At 45.7% G+C, this 17,315-nt stretch overlaps 1 long non-coding RNA gene across 4 annotated transcripts in view; it reads left to right on the top strand.

Annotated features, from left to right (window-relative positions):
- LOC103694026 (uncharacterized) overlaps positions 1–17,315 on the top strand; it is a 53,082-nt gene that overhangs the window by 22,660 nt on the left and 13,107 nt on the right. For all 4 annotated transcript variants that reach the window (XR_010059352.1, XR_010059353.1, XR_010059351.1 and 1 more), the window contains exon 2: positions 1–17,315. This exon is cut by the window's left edge; it is cut by the window's right edge and continues 13,107 nt beyond it. This is a non-coding gene — a long non-coding RNA (uncharacterized LOC103694026).

Here is a 17,315-nt window from a genome sequence, read left to right as displayed (position 1 = left end):
CCAGCCCCAAATTAAATGCTGTCCTTGTAAGAGTTGCCTTGGTCATGGTGTCTGTTCACAGCAGTCAAACCCTCACTAAGGCAGGAATAATTGCCACCGTATTAATTGAATTCCAGCATTAATTGATATTTATGGAACATAATAATCACTTATTCTTCAGTCCTCTGCCTGACCTCACTATTTGCATTGCTGATCCTCAGAACACATCTGGAAGTCAAGAAATCTCAGCTTCCCAGCTTTGCTCTTCAGTATTTTACAAGCTGCCTGAGTCCTTGGTTTGTTCACCTAAGCTTTAAATATCCCAAGTTGACTTTCTGATATGAGCTGGGATTGCTCTGAATGCATAAGACTAAGTCAGGAGAATCTTAGACCCCAACAACATTGTGTGTTCATTTCCATGGACTTCTTTTTGGTACATTCAGCTAGAACTTCCTAGTTTTCTTTGTATAGGTCTTGCACATGTTCTAAGTGATTTAGACTTAAGTCTCTCTCTCTCTCTCTCTCTCTCTCTCTCTCTCTCTCTCTTTCTCTCTCATCTTAACTGCTATAGGAATGTGACTGACTTTCACATCCTGTAATCTGTCAGTCCTAGTTTTTTGGTCATTACTGTTGATTCTTCTGGGTTTCCTACAGGATGGTAATACCATCAACTCACAATGATAGTTTTATTTGATGTTGTCTACTTAACCATGGGTAGGTATATCTTGGTACTTTTCTTGTCTTACTGCATTAGAATCAATTCTAGTAAGTTGGAAGTAGTAACAGGGGCTGGAGAGCAGTAAGAACACTGGCTATTCTGGCAGAGAATGTGGGTTTGAGTCCTAGCACCTACGTGTCGTCTCCAGGAGATCCAATGCTTTGTTCTCACTCCTGTAGACACCAGGCATGTACATGGAGCACAGATGTGCATGCAAGCAAAGTACATGGATATGTAAAAATAGGAAAAATAGTAATGAGAGGGGGTTGGCCTGTCCGTGTTCTTCACCCTGGTGGGAAATTGGAGTCACTTGTTATAAAGTATGACACATACAGTAAGCCTTATGTTAACACTTAAACAGTTCTTGTTTAGCCATAGATAGTCTCTAATGTATTTTGATCATGTCCATTTGTCCCTCCATCTCTCCAACTCCTCCTACTGTTCCTCACTGCTTCCTCCCACCATCACTTCTCTCTTGTTATTACTAACACCTGTGTCCAATTAGTGCTGTTCTTGGGGGTGTGGCCATCAGTTTTTAGTTGGATGTGGAAATCCTACCTTTGTCCATGTCCTCAAAAGATTCTGTCTGTCTGTCCATCTGTCTCAACAGCCCATCTGCTGTCAATAGCTCTTGCACAGAGGAAGGGGACTCAGAAGACCGGCTTGATCTTGTGTGGGGCCAGCCGTGGGCAAGGTGAGCCCAGCTGTTGTGAGATGAAGTTTGCAGAACCACATTAGGTCCACAGGTCAGCGTTTCACAGCTCCCCGCCTCTGCCAGCTCTCGCATTTTCTGTCCCCTTTTCTATGCCCTTCCTGAGCTTGGGGCAGGGCTGTGATAGAGGTGAATCAGTCTACAGTGGGTTTCTCAGGGACTCACTGTGAAAGGAGAGTTAGTGGTCTCTCTACCCTCCCTCCCTGATCTTTACTTCTGCTGGTGCTGACAGAGCCGTTCCTGTACCTGCACCCCCATCTGCTGCTTTTTATTTTAAACAGCTTCACTGGGCTACAATCCACACGGCATACATTTTGCCTGTCTAGAATGGCACAGTTCAGTGGTTTCCTGAAAGCTGTTTTTGTCTCAAAAAGAAACCCCAACCTCTTTAGCTATGTCCTTTCTACGTTCTCCCTCCCATTCTAAAGACACTTCTAGTCTCCTTTTGTGTCTGTACACTTCCTTACTATGGTCATCTCCCATGGAGGCAAACATGTACTGTGTGATCTTTCATGAGTCTGTCTTCTTTCAAGTTACAGAAGGTTTCACAACTCATGGTTCATTCATGTGGTTGCATGCAGCGGTTTCCTTCCTTCCGAAGGCTGGATGATACACATATCAGGCACAAACATACCACACCAGGCACATGCATCAGGCACACCCATCAGGCACACCCATCTGGCACACACACACAGACACACACACACACACACACACACACACCAGGCACACGCACATGTCAGGCACACACACCAGGCACACATACCAGACATCCCTCTTTTCCGAGGTCCTCATCTTGTATTTTCTTCTTACTGTGCACTTGAGTGATGTGCCCAAAGGGCACAAACGAACCAGGAGGAAATGTCTCTTGTACAAAAGTGCAATGTAGCAATGCCTTTCAGCTAGTGTTTAAGATTGTGTCACGTCTGTTTTCTCTGATAAATCCCATAGAACTGGGACTGGCCTTTTTCAAATGCCTTATTGCATGGGGTGACTTATTTGGCGTTGGATTAATGTCTGAACCTTTTAGTTAATTAGTGTGAAACACAAGCCACCTTTACGTAATGAGACTTGACAGTAAAAGGAGAAACCCGAGCAGATGCTCACCCCTAGAACCTTTGGGGCCCTGCTTCTTTGTCCTTTCTTCAGCTCAGGGTGGCTGACTTCTGTCAAAGGAGTTGTTTCTATTTCCCATAATTAGTCGCTTCATGCAAACATCTAAAGAGTCCTAAATTACGAATTAACACTGAACAATTGTACGTCATCCCAGAATGAGATTGTAGTGCACAGTGATGATAAAGTTTGGGTTAAAGGAAGCAAGACTAATAACAATGGTTAGTAAGGTGACTGGCATGTCGTAAAAGAAGACATGACATGGTCCAGAACCCTCCTGAGGAACCCTTGAGATCCCTCAAAGACATGTGATGTGCACACTGTCCTAAGCTGTCATTCCAGTGACATTCTTCCTGGCAGAAATCTGAGATTCGTTCTCCTTACACATCCATCTTCCCTTTTAAGGCCATATTGTAAAATGATACTTGTTCAGCCCTGAGTCAGAGCTGATACAAACATTTGATTTGACTGAGCTGAGGCTGGGTGATTTAGAGATTCCTACCCCAACCAGGAGTGAGCTAAGACAGTCTTAATAATCTCAGAAGGCCAAGAACTTTGTCTGAATTACTAAATTCCTGTTGGTTGGGTACAAGAGTGTTTGATGCCGCAAATGGAGGGGTCAGAGGACGCCGGACTTCAAGCAAGGCTCCAGAGAGTGACTGTGGAGCTTCGAGTGTCCCGAGTTTTCTCTGTGGGCACAGCACACCACTTAGGTCCTTCTGGTACCTTCACAGTGCCAGCTAGGTGCACAGCAGTCTCTGCTGTGTCTAACATGTATCCCTCACTGACTGAATAATGCAGGGCAAGTTACTCATTACCGCTAAGACTGCCTCTCTGTGGAGATCAACTCTACTCTGTCTTATGTGTTCAGTGCAAGGAATAAACATGATTTGTGCACCCAGTGTCTACTCCCAAAGCTGGGCAGGTAGGCATCTCTGCATGCCCCTCCCTTCCTGCCCTTCTCTCTCCTGCCTCCATAGGCTCCTCCCCTTTCCTGCCCTTCTCCCTCCTGTCCCCACAGGCTCCGCTCCTTTCCTGCCCTTCTCCCTCCTGTCCCCACAGGCTCCGCCCCTTTCCTGTCCTCCCTCCTTCCTCCACAGGCTCCTTCTTCTTCTCCCTCCTGTTGTTTCTTTCCAGCAGACCTCACTGGTGCCATCGAGGCCAGCTCTGCACCTAGACCCTGGGGATCTGCTCCCGTGGAGGAACAGAGAAAGGCCGACATGAAGTAGAGCTTCTTTCTGGGTCTCACTGGCCTTTGGGGGAAACTGGATGCGATCCTATTCCCTAACTCTGTGCCTCCTTATCCCTGGCTTCAGCTGTGCTTTCTACCCACTTCCTGGTTACCTTGCAGACCTGTCACTGAGGAGGCACTGAGAAAAAAACACTGGCTGAATGGATCTGCACAATTCAGATATAAAGAAATGCCCACGTCTGCGAAGAACCAGAAAGAGGCAGCTCTATGGAGCAATGAAGCGCCAGCCGCTAGTAGAAATTTAACTGGTTCTCACCCTGGTGAAGATGCTGGGGGAGGCCATCCTCCTCCATGGCTAGTAGCAATGTGAATCGTCACCAGGTTTACGGACAATGATGCAGCAAGCTCAGGTGAATTTAGCCATCAAGGTGGCCCACCTACTGAGATTAAAAGGTACTTGTACTTTTCAACCCAGGAGGGTATGCCCACAAATTTCTTCAAAAACTGAAGTACGCACATGAAGATTTAGATTTACAAGGGTGTTCACTGAGTATTGTCAGTAAAGGTAAAAAGAAAGTAAATAAATGGGAGCTTGCAAAAAGAGCCCCAGGGAGACTGACAGTGGGATAATTAGGAGCACTTCCCAGGATGCACAGTTAGACATTTGACACAGCAGGCAGAGCCAGCATTATCCACAAAGAATTGAGTGAGAAGAAAGAAGAGCAGAGAAATCTGTATAAAAAGACCCAAACTTAGAAAATAGACATGGAACAATAAAATTCTGTGTCTGTGTGAGAGTGAGTGTACATGGGAACTGTGTGTGAGTGAATATGCACTTGTGCAGGTGTGTGTGTGTACATGGGTGTACATGCGTAGTATCTGTCTGCATTTATGTATGTATATGCGCATGTATATGCATGAGTGTGTATGCATGTGTGTGCATGAGTGACTGTGTATGTGTATGTGAATGCATGTGTGTATGCATGTTCATGTAGTATCTGTGTGAGAGTGAGTGTGTGCATGTACATGTGTGTGAGTGAATATGTGTATGTACATGTGTGTGTATGTATGTGTGAGCATGTGCATGTAGTGTCTGTGCATGTGTGGGCATGCATATGTGTGAGAACTTACATATGTTATCTGTGTGTGTGCATGCATATGTGTGAGAGCTTGCATGTGTTATCTGTGATGATGTGAACAGAGACACACAAGGGAAATGGATTCAGGATATAATCATAGGCTATTTGAGGAGTCATAAAAAGCAGAAAATAAGAACAAGCTAGACATATTTTCTGTCAAACATGATGTGATTTCATTTGTGAAAATTAATGTGTGTTGCTATTGTATAAAACTCTTGCAAAAAGAAGAGCAAGCCGGTAGCTAACAAGGCTGAAAGTTCATTTATAAACCTATAAAACGAGACATGAGCTGCTGGCCCAGGGCTGGGGTTGGGGCGTGGATGTAATAATGTGAGAGAGTGAGACTGGGGATGAGCAGGAATCACTCAACCTTGGCTCCGGTGCCTGTGGGACTCAGCCAGAGACGCCCAGCTCAGACAGGTTGCTCTGACCTCGCCTCTGTTTCACAGCACTTACCTTTCAAGGCAGGCTGATCGAGGGCCTAGCCAAGGAAGGTATGGAGTTCTCTTGTCTAGCACAGAAGATTCCTGGGACTGTCCTCGTGCATCTAAGAAAAGACCAGGAGTTTACCCTTGCCCAGGATGTAGAGACCCACGAACAACTTCTCTGCATAACCCTTTGAAGCATCTTCTGTTCTACAGGGAGGAGGAGGGAGTGAGGCACACAGCACAGAGTGGTGTAGATGTTTAATCAAAAGAGGTGCAGTTGCTGATAAGATCATAGAACAGAACATTAATAAAATACTGTTCTCCCATGGCTTGGGGGTTCTTTGATAACCTGGGCTGAAATGCCAATGTCCTTTGGACCATAGCAATTATTCAAATTAAATCATTGCTTATCTTTAAAAGAGATCCTTGGAATTCAGAGTGGTGAATCCTCAGCAGCTCCTACTTATTCTGACTTCCTCTCAAGACGGACAAGCCATGTACAGGCCTTGTACGCATCTGTCTCAACATGCCTTCCTCTCCCTGCAGACCTTGTAGCTAGATGGTGCTATTTTTTTTATCTTGTTCCCTGGAGGTTATTAGTTTATAAAAAGCCTCATTCTTAGTTTATAAAAAGCCTCATCAGTTATATATTCAAACACAAAATATTGATTGAAAAAGGCCTGGTGAGAATTTCTGATTTTTGATTTATACTAGGTCGCTTGCCAGATTTTTTTTTAATGTGTAAGGTTTTGTTTTTTAAATCTGAGGATTCTATGTAGTTATGACCAGAGAGTATAAATAATATTGGAATACCGAGTCCCAGTTTTACATAGGAAGCTTATGTCCTTCTGGAAAGTAGGTAGTAGATCTGTGACAAAGTTGTATTCTTACAATTAATCAAGCTGACAACCCAAGAACCTCCCAAAGACACTGCTAGGTTTGCAGAGACCCAAAGCCCCCAGTTGAGCAGTTCCCCTTCTGAACTGAGAGGCTGCTCATGCTGTGACTTTCCTCTGGGTTTGGTTTCTTATTTTTCCACTTTATGCTTTTGCAGGACATTGATTTTATCTGCGACAGGGTCTAGCTACAGAGCTGGTCACAAAGTTGTGACCCTTCTTCGACCTTCTGAAGTGTAATATACTATTGACAAACTGATTACTTTTGTTCTTAGACAGTTTTCACATGTACATAATGCATTCTGTTACTTACCCGGCCCCTTATCCCTCCTCATCTGTATCGGTGCTCTCTCCCATCACTATCTGTCCCTTTCTAAGGTTCAGGAATGTTGGTTTCATTTTGTGACTGAACTGAGTTTAACTAGGGCCACTTGTGTGACTGCTGGGTTATGAGTGACATGGCAACACACTACAAGGATTCCTGCCCCACCCTGAGTCTATTAGCACAGCCTCTTCCTCTTATGGAAGTGTTCTTCTGTGAGATGCTTTTCAACCTTTCAAACCAAACTTTGACCCAACCTGTTATAACCAAGTGGATAAGGTCCCTTGAGGTCATTGTAGCTGTGTATTCATCCTGCTTGTGCTCTGCCTCCATTGTACCACATTCCCTACTTTTTGTCTGGGATCCACTCATGCCCTCGACTCAGAACAATGTGGTGTGTTGAAGACCACTTGCTGGAAGCAGAGAGATGCTGGAAGCAACAACTCTTCCCAAACACGCTGGAAGCAGTGTGTGGCTGTAGAGCAATATCTGCTGGGAACTTTGTGTCTTGTTCTGAGCACTGACATCTGATGGGAACTTTGTATCTTGTTCTGAGCACTGTCATCTGATAGGAACTTTGTGTCTTGTTCTGAGCACTGATGTCTGATGGTAACTTTGTGTCTTGTTCTGAGCACTGTCATCTGATGGGAACTTTGTATCCTGTTCTGAGCACTGACCTCTGATGGGAACTTTGTGTCTTGTTCTGAGCACTGACCTCTGATGGTAACTTTGTATCTTGTTCTGGGCACTGACATCTGATGGTAACTTTGTGTCTTGTTCTGGGCAATGATATCTGATGGTAACTTTGTATCTTGTTCTGAGCACTGACCTCTGATGGGAACTTTGTGTCTTGTTCTGAGCACTGACGTCTGATGGTAACTTTGTGTCTTGTTCTGAGCACTGACATCTGATGGTAACTTTGTGTCTTGTTCTGAGCAATGATATCTGATGGTAACTTTGTATCTTGTTCTGAGCACTGACCTCTGATGGTAACTTTGTATCTTGTTCTGAGCACTGACCTCTGATGGTAACTTTGTGTCTTGTTCTGAGCACTGACGTCTGATGGTAACTTTGTGTCTTGTTCTGAGCACTGACATCTGATGGTAACTTTGTATCTTGTTCTGAGCACTGACATTTGATGGTAACTTTGTATCTTGTTCTGAGTCCCTATGAGATTCCTGAGAAAAGCTAAGGCAGAAGCTTCCTTGTTACCACATCTGCTGTGCTGTTCACCGTAGACACAGGACGGCCTCTGCTCAGGATGACTTTAGACCCAAGCAGCCTCCTTTCTCAGTCCTCCTGCAGTCTTAACCAACCCCACCACATGGACCTTGTCTTCAGGTCCTGGAATAAGCAAGGTTGCATTGGATTCTAGGTTTGTCTGTGGCTCCCATCCAGTTCAATCCTCTAGTTTCTGGAATAGCCGAGAGGTGTTGGTTGCAGGGCTGCTCAGAGTGGATCCTGTCTGGACCCTATCTGAAACACCCTAGCAGGAAGTTGGCTCAAGGGTGGAGGCTCTTGACTAGGCTTGGATAGCACTCACTTTTTAAAAACAGGATTATGTTTTTCCCTTTCTGCTGGGATTTTTCTTTCCTTCCCTTCCTTGAGAAGGGATCATCCCAACCCCCCATCACAGTATAAATTACTTGAGCAGGATAAATCAGCAGCAGCCTCCATGGTTGCAAAGAGCTTTTCAAGAGAAGGAAAGTCAGTTTGACAGGTGAACATGCTGCCCAATTAAAGGATTAGCATTTTGTCTCCTGCACTCGAATTAGGAGCTCAGGACTCTAGTGCTGACTTGTTTATGATAAAATTATTTGTGGTCATTTTTTCAGGGAATGTGTGGAGGGTGTCAGTTTTGATATTTTAGCCTCAGAGGCAAGTAGAAAATGACACCCACACGTGATCAGTGGCACGTACCAGAACTTGTCTCCAGCTCGTCAAATCCAGGTGTTTTCTGTTTTCCTTCCCTATGTAAAGCAACCCACTCCCCACTTTGTGGCAGGAACACTCTAGCTTTCACTGAATCTCAAGGTTTTGTGCAGATGGACTGGCTGCTCATGTTGGAGGATTGTGTTCCTTGTCCCAGCCACTTTGACTGGGTGATTAGGAGGCTGATTGGAGGTTTTGGGGTCAGAGGCTGGGGTAAAGGATTGTGCAGAAGGCCACTTTATCCAGTTTTCATGTCTATCTGTTGCTTTGGATGCTGCTTTCTGGTTTCCATGGAAATATAGATGACTGGGATGGGACCATCTACACAAGTGACAAGGAAGGCACTTGTCTTGAGAGGAGGCTCAGATAGAGTCTTCTGCCCTGTGGCCTCTGGGAAGTCATTTCCTTTTCTGAGTCCTGGGTCATCGCTTAAGTCCCTGTTGCAGCTGGAATGCAGCTGACCTAGACTGTGCACCTGTGCTGAGCCCTGTGTTGGTCGACTTTCTGTTACTGTGGCAACTGTCTGGGATGAGAAAAAAAATGCACATCGGGCAAGAAAGCATCTTCAGTAGCTGGTGTTAGCTAAACTGAATAGACATGCAGAAGAGTGAAATTAAGACTTTGTCTCTGCAAAAGACTCAGGGGCAAGTAGGTGAAGGGTCTTAACACAAGGCTGGATTGGACACACCAAATCCGGTCAAGGAGAAAATAAGGTGTATGCTTCAAATTACAGGAACAGAAGAACTTTCTGAACAGGACCCCCATGATGCAGACATTTAGACAGACAACTGGCAAATGGAACTTTATCGAACTAGAAATCTTTGTATATCTTTAACTGAGGAGACAGCCTGCAGAATGAGAAACACTCTTTACCACATATACATCCGACAGAGGGTTAGTGTCTAGAACATACACAGAACTAAAACAAACAAATACAGGAAAACAACCCAATTAAAAATTGGGGCATGGAACAAAAGAAAAAAGTCTCGAAATAAAAAAAAGATTTAAATATTTAAGAAAACTCAAGTTAAGTACTTTGTGATTTGCTCTTATCCTAGAACAGCTAAGATAAAACAAAGCAAACAAATGACTGCCAGGGTGGTGGCCATGCCTTTGGTCACAGTGCTAGAAAGGGAGTTGGAGCTCTGAATTCCAGGGCAGCCAGCGCTGTATAGTAAGTTCCAAGCCAGCCAGGGCTACATAGTAAAACCCTTCCTTGAACAACAAGAGACCCCCAAAACAAATGACAACCAATGCTGGTGTGGGTGTGGAAAAGGGAGACACTTATTCATTGCTGGTGGAAGTTCGAACTGGTGCAGCCACTGTGGAAATCAGTGTGGGGGTTCCTCAAAACACCCGACTTCGCTCTATCACATGATCCAGGTACAGCACATGGGCACATGCCCAGAGGACTCTGTGTACTAAAGGGAGGTCTGGTTCTCCGTGTTCATTGCCATAATACCTGCAGCAGCCGGGGAACCGAGGCAGCTTAGACATTACCAACTGAAGAATGGATAATGAAAATGTGGTGCATACAAACAAGGGCACATTATTCGGTGGTAAAGAAAAATAACATCATGAAATTGTCAGGAAAAGGTGTGAGTGCCATCGCTCTGAACGAAGTAACCCAGACCCAGGAAAACCAATACTAAGAAAAACCGATACTAACAATACTCTCTCACAGGTGGATGTGATCTTTGAATATTTACATGTGCGTGTTTAAATAGGAGGGCCAACAGAAGGCAGAGAAGGGAGGGCAGGGTGGAAAAGGGAGGGTGGGGACACCCAAGAGTTTTGAAAATACCATAGGCAACCTACTACTCTAGTAGAAGCTTCCTAGGTTATAAGCATGGGCAAACATATACAAAAAGAGTTTAAATGGAGCTACCCTATTACAGACAAGCACTTCTTCCCTCAGCCACTGTAGGCTATTAGACGAAAATCCCAGAGGCAGGTGTAGATTATCTCTTTTCAGGTTGGTGGTCAATGGTGCCCCACAGACCTCCAAACAAATAGGCAATCACCAGAACTTGATGGAAAGAGCCTATTGCTGAAAACACCACACCCTCTAGCCATAAGACCTGAATGAAGCAGGCTGGAACGGACACTGAAGGTTCATTCCTACCGGCTAACTTTCATGGATGGAAGGCACTATGTATGTTATTGGTGTTAGCAGTGGTCTACTCAGCTGTGAACCCTGTGAGCCGCCTGGCAACAGTGGCACAGGCGTGGGAGTAACCAACCACTTTCTGTTTGTGTTTAAAGCCTTCTCTGTGAGACAGAACTCATTATGCTCGTCACTATGAACTGGGCCAAAGCTCTATGGGTTATTAGATCTTAGGGAGACAACCCAGTTATTCTGCTAAACTGTCCAAGTTCTGATCTTTATATCCATAGATGAGTGCATCTCTCAGCTCTCACTGGGGAAGCTTCATCTAGCAGTAGATGGTGAAAGCTGACTCCTCACGGATGCCGGGGTGCCACTGCCTGATTAGGAGTCAGTTAGCGGTAGCTGTGTTACTTGTATGTAACATATAGGAAAACTTATGTGGTTACGCACTGCCGTTCTGTGCTTCGGAATCTCTCTTCTATGTTCAGAGACATTGTCTGTCATACTAGTCCCAGGGTGACAAACTGGGTGCAAATTACAGGTACTGGTTGATTTTCTGTCGGCAAATCCACTGTCTGGCTTGTAAAGGTTCCGAGATTCACACAAAGATTACTTCCTATAATAATCCTCCTCTGGACTGAAGAGTAGCTGTGTTTTGACATTTGTGCTTACTCACTTCTTGGATGGGGAGCTTGGAGTTGTCCTCACTCCTGCTCTTACTGGGGTGTGACTCTGAGAACTCACTGAAAGCCCTGTTTGTGGCGATCCCCATGCATTAAATGGGGACAGCAGAAACACCCACCTTACCTAGTTGTCATGAGGATATGCAAAGACTTGGGATGGCAGCTGGCATAGAGCACCAGGCATGGCTATCACGAGCATCTGAGTAAGTGTGCCTGTCTGTGCTTGTGTATGGTTGAGCAGTGTGGAGAAGATGTCAGAGGATGTGCAGACCCTCACCAACACTAACTACTTAGTGTCAAGTACAGGCAGGAAGCTCGGAACTTGGTAAGGGTGGGAGGGGAAAATGAGAGGTGTATCCCAAACTCCTCGACACTGCATGCGGGATTACTGAAACCCTGTGTGTGTGAGATGGCTGGTCTTGGCTGTCAAACTAGCACACTGGAGGAAAGGGAAACCTCATTTGACGGATTTGCCTCCATCAGATTGGCCTGTGCGCATGTCTGTGGGGGCATTCACTTGATTACTAACTGATGTAGGAGGGTCCAGCCCACTGTGAGCGGTTCTAGTCCTAGGCAAATGGTCTTAGCCGCATAAGAAAAGTAGTCCCACATGATCTTGAAGGTAAGCCAGTAAGCAGGATCTCGTCTTCCATGACTCTATTTTGGTTTCGGCCTTGAGTTCCTGCCCTGACTTCTCTCAGTGCAGGAGTGTGACCTGGGAGCCATAAGCTGGCCCTTTCCTCCACAAGTAGCTTAGGGGTCATGATCTTTATTACAGAGTCCACAGTGGGAAATAAAACTACAAAGATGTGTCAGGAAGCGTTGGCCACAGAAGTCCCAGCAGTGGTGACTCCTCAAAGTTTAGAGGACCCACAAGATAACATGAAAGAGTTTGTTTTTATCTGAGGTGAAGTAAACAAGAGGGAACAAAGCCCCGTTTCCAGCCGCGGGGACGGCAGTTCAAGGTTTATACTGGCTCCATTTTCCTCTGTACTGTAGCTCACGCTGTGGTGAAATGGTTACTACCTTTTAGTTGATGCGAAATGACCTGTGTGTATTGATGAAAAACTGTTTATATGACGGCAAACGCACGCACGCACGCACGCACGCACGCACGCACGCACGCACGCACGCACGCACGCACGCACGCACACACACACACACAGACACACACACACACTTGCAGCTGACTAGTGTGTATATAAAATTACTGCTGTGAGTTACAGAAAATGTCCCAGCATGAGGCTGAGGCCTGCAGGCACCGGCTTGGCAGGTTGCCTCCTGTTCTCTGTCCAGACAGATGGAGGCAGGAAGGATTAATTTTGATGGTGCCCTCTACATATCTGAGTGATTTCTTCTGATGGCTGACAGTTCTAGGTGCAACCATTTGCAGTCCTGAAATTTTGGCAGTGGTTTTGTTTTGGAAGCTTTAAGAAACCAAGTATTTGCAGGAAGGCTCTTTTGTGCCTTGTTTACGTCAAGGTAGAGATTTTTTGGAGAGTCATCCACCCAGAGGGGAGCTTAGACTTTCAAAGAGTCCCTCCTTAGCAACAAGGAACAAAACGATACAAAATGTGACCTTCCAATTAATTAGGAGAATAAAATCTGTGGGTAACTGTGGATCCACAGTCTTACAGAGAGGGTGTGGGGTGAATCTTTGTTTCCAATATCTCCCTTCAGCCCCACGTACTGAGGAACTGCCTGCTCCGCTCCCGAGAACTTCTCAGAGTAGTGGGTCTAAAACATGCAAATATCCCCCTAGGAGAAGTTGAGTGAAGACAGCTATTAGACATCTGTACTGTGGAGAACAGAATGTAGAGAAAGGGGATTGTGAATCCGAAGACAGAAGAGGGGACCGCTCTAAGGGCAGATGCTGGCTGGGAGAGAGATTAAGCCTGGAGTCTTGCCAGAGCAGACCATAAAAAGACACCAGGCCTCTGCAGTGACACACAAAGGGATTTTATCAATCAGCTTCTCTTGGTTTCGAGTGACAGAACACTCAATTCATTCAGGCCAAAGGGGAAAGGAGACGCTAATGATTCCTAACTGAAAAGGTTCATGGTAGATTGGGGTCGAGTTTCAGGCATAGTTTGATCCAGGGGTCAAAAGATACTCTCAGGGCTGGGGATTTAGCTCAGTGGTAGAGCGCTTACCTAGGACCCTGGGTTCGGTCCCCAGCTCCGGAAAAAAAGAAGCAAAAAAAAAAAAAAATACTCTCAAACCTGTTTTTCTCTGCATTCAGATCAACCGTTCTCAACTTGTCATTTATGGCCCCCTTGGCCCATCTCTGTCTTCAAAAATATATTATGATTCATAACGGTAGCAAAATCACAGTTATGAAGTAGCAACAGAAGTAATTTTACCTTTGGGGTGTCAGCACAACCGGAGGAACTGTTTTAAATGGTCACAGCATAGGAATGTTGAGAACCGCTAGGTCAGATGGACTCTTCTCTCTCTGGGGTCCCGTCTTAGTCAGGGTTTGTACAAAACATCATGACCAAGAAGCAAGCTGGGGAGGAAAGGGTTTATTCAGTTTACATTCCACATTGCTGTTCATCACCAAAGGAAGTCAGGACTGGAACTCAAGCAGGTCAGAAAGCAGGAGCTGATGCAGAGGCCATGGAGGGATGTTTTCTACTGGCTTGCTTCCACTGGCTTGCTCAGCTTGCTTTCTTATAGAACCCAAGACCACCAGCCCAGGGACAGCACCGCCCACAATGGGCTGGGCCCTCCCCCCTTGATCACTAATTGAGAAAATGCCTTATAGCTGGGTCTCATGGAGGCATTTCCTCAAGGGACGCTCCTTTCTCTGTGATAACTCCAGCTTGTGTCAAGTTGTGTCAAAACCAGCCAGTACAGGTCCCTTTCAACAGGACACCCCATCCTATGACTTTCCACAATCACTATAAAATTTCTTCTTTGCCCTAGGTGCTGCAAGAAAAATTCGTGGCATAAGCTCTGATTGACCATGGGCTACAGGGGTGGCCTCCTGAGGGAGCAGTGGGGCCGAGCTGGGGTAGGATGGGATGGGGTGAGTCAGCTCCAGGGGTAACACTTTTTGAGGAAGTGGGCCCAGTGTTTGGAGAAGAGATAAAATCGGATGATGGAGATGTAGTCAGCTTCTGTCCTCCATAGCCTTGGCCAAGATCAGCTCAGACTGGATTGTGAAACTAAGCTGCTGGGTCCCAAGCGGGTCTAAAGAGCTTTGGTGGAGAAGGAGTTCACACCGGATATATGGGGCCCAGCACATGCAAAAATGACCAGCTTTGTGACATCTAGTTACATAACAGAAATGTGTGCATGCATGTATGCATGTATGTGTGTATTGTGTGCATGCATGTATGCATGTATATATGTGTATATGTATATGCATGTATGCATGTATATATGTATATGTGTATATGCCTGTATGCGTGTATGTATGTGCATGCATGTGTCTATGTTTGTATATGTATGCGGGTATGTATTTGTGTATGCATGTATATATGTGCATGTATGTGGATATGCATGCATATGTGTATGCATGTGTGTATATGTATGTGTGTATTCATGTGTGTGTATGTGTGTAGGTCTATGTATGTGTATATGCATGTATGCATATATGTGTGCATATCCATGTATGTGTATATGCATGTGTGTATGTGTGTATGTGCCTGCCTATCTATGTCTACATGTCTCTGTATGTCTGTGTAACTATACAGAGATGCCCCAAGCTGGGCAGATGAGTAGTGAGCATGATTATCACAGTTTGCCTGTTCACCTTCAGTCCAGTGTTCAGTGCTTTACTAGAAATATTCGACACTCATATTGGCTTTGTGTGAGATGACTCCATTCAACTGTGAGTGGGAGGTGGGGTGCATGAGGGTCAACCCACTGTTAGTTGAAACCATTTAAGCTGAAACTGCATTCTGGTTGAGCATGGTGGCACATGCCTTAGCAGCGCTTGGGCAGCTGAGGTAGAAGACGTGAGTTTGAGGCCAGCTTGAGCTGCACAGCTAGACTGTGCCAGAAAGTGGGGTGGGGGAGACAGAGAGACTGGCAGAGAGTTATAGAGACAGAGAGATGGTGTAGTTAAAAATTAGTATTAATTGGGGGTTTCTACCTCACCTTACATAATTTAGTTCCCAGATAAAAGACATGAAACTTTTATAATTATAATAAGCCTTAGACAGTACCAGAGATGGGCAGATATCTACCCTCTAAGCTGTTTTGTCCACTTCCCTGCTAATAACCTGAAGATATGACTGGGCCACTCTTACTCATACTGGCCAGCCCTCAAGGCCAGTTCACAAGATCCCTTCCCCCATGGCATCTTCTCCTCACTTTCTCTTTCCTTTCCTCATCCTCATGGTCCCTGATTCAAGACCACAAGCCACAGGAATCGAAGCTCAACCTGCCTCTTTTCTGCCCAACTATAGGCTGGGGACATCTTTATTCAGCTAATAGTTTTAAATTAAGGAGCAAGGTTACAGAGTGTACCAGGATTGCCTCATCCCCGAGGCAATGCTTGGGGGCCAGTATTTAGCATTACAATATATAGCAACACACCAAACCTCAACACAGACACACAGACAAACATATAACACACACACACACACACACACACACACACACACACACAGAGAGAGAGAGAGAGAGAGAGAGAGAGAGAGAGAGAGAGAGAGAGAGAGAGAGAGAGTCTACATTGAGAAAGAGACAGGCCTAGTTCACAGAACCTAGCAGCCTAGCTTGGCCTGCCTTAAACAAGCAAAAGTACATGTGCACGTGAGACGGACACTATAGATGTAACTGAATTACTGGAGATTGAGCTCTCACTCCAGGCTAATCCTTCAGCATTCTAGAATCTCTCTCTCTCTCTCTCTCTCTCTCTCTCTCTCTCTCTCTCTCTCTCTCTCTGGCATGTGTAGGTGCACATATGCATCTTTGTATTGGGGGCAAGTGAACCATGCCACCAGACAGAAGAGCTGTAAGGTTGAGTGAGCCTAAATCCCGGGAAACTCAGAATTGAGGACAGTAGGAGTGGGGCTTGGAACTTGTAACCATGACACCCCACTGAGAGGACCATGGCAATCAGTCACATAGAGAAAACACCTGGAGTCCTTCCCCTGGCAAATAGAGTGTATCTAGCATCTCAAACTCAGCCAATGGGCAGCATCTTCCCCTGGATCCTACCCTGCCCCTCGATGTTTCTAAAGTCTGTATTCACGTGGGAAAAGGTGCTATTCCCTGAGAATCATCTGAGAGTGACTGTTTTATTAAGTTGTAACACTTTGGGGCAGAGTTTTCTCTCCCAAAACATTCCTTGCTGGACCTTGGACCCACCTGGCAGGCTGGGCTCCTGCCCTGCCTCCCCTGCTGTGGTTACCACTGCCCACTGCTGCCCACCAACCCTGCTACTGGCATTGGCACTGCCGTGGTATCGGGTGAGACCTGGGACCCCAGATACCTGCCCTGAGTGGGCTTCCCTTCTGAGAGCTTTAACACTTTAGCTGTTTCCAGCTGGGCCAGAGACTTGAGGAAGCTATTTGTACCGGTTCAGCAGGGGACAACAGTCTATGTGCATTCATATGTGTATATGTGAGGGTGTGTGTGTGTGGTGTATGTGTGTATGCATCTATATGTGCATGACACATGTTTATATATGTTCATACACGTGTGGTGTGGTGTGTGTTTCCATGCATGTGCCTGTGGATGCTGAAGACCAAGGCCAGCCATCCTTCTCTTTGATTCCGATCTTTGCTTTATTTTTCTCGGAAGTTCCCTTGCCATTTGGTTTTGTCTGGATGCACAGCCCAGATAGTTTTCCAAGTCCTATGGAGCTGGGTTGCAGACCTATGCCATGCGGCCTGCCTTCTGTGTTGGTGTTGAGTATGTGAATCACGACCTTCATGTTTGCGCTGTGAGTACTTTACACACGAGGCCATTCCCCGAGTCCCAGGTTTAAGCAGTACTCTGGCAATCCTCGTATAAAGTAGCTGGAAACGTACTTGGTGGTAGAGAACTTGCATGGTGTTCGCAGGCCCTGGATCTGCTGCACAACACAAAAGTGATGGTAAAAGTGCAAAAACAATAGCAAAACCCCAACCAAACA

Source organism: Rattus norvegicus, chromosome 17 (genome assembly GCF_036323735.1).
Source record: "Rattus norvegicus strain BN/NHsdMcwi chromosome 17, GRCr8, whole genome shotgun sequence".
In the NCBI taxonomy this organism is placed as follows: Eukaryota; Metazoa; Chordata; class Mammalia; order Rodentia; family Muridae; genus Rattus; species Rattus norvegicus.
This window is presented reverse-complemented; position numbering and strand designations above follow the sequence as displayed.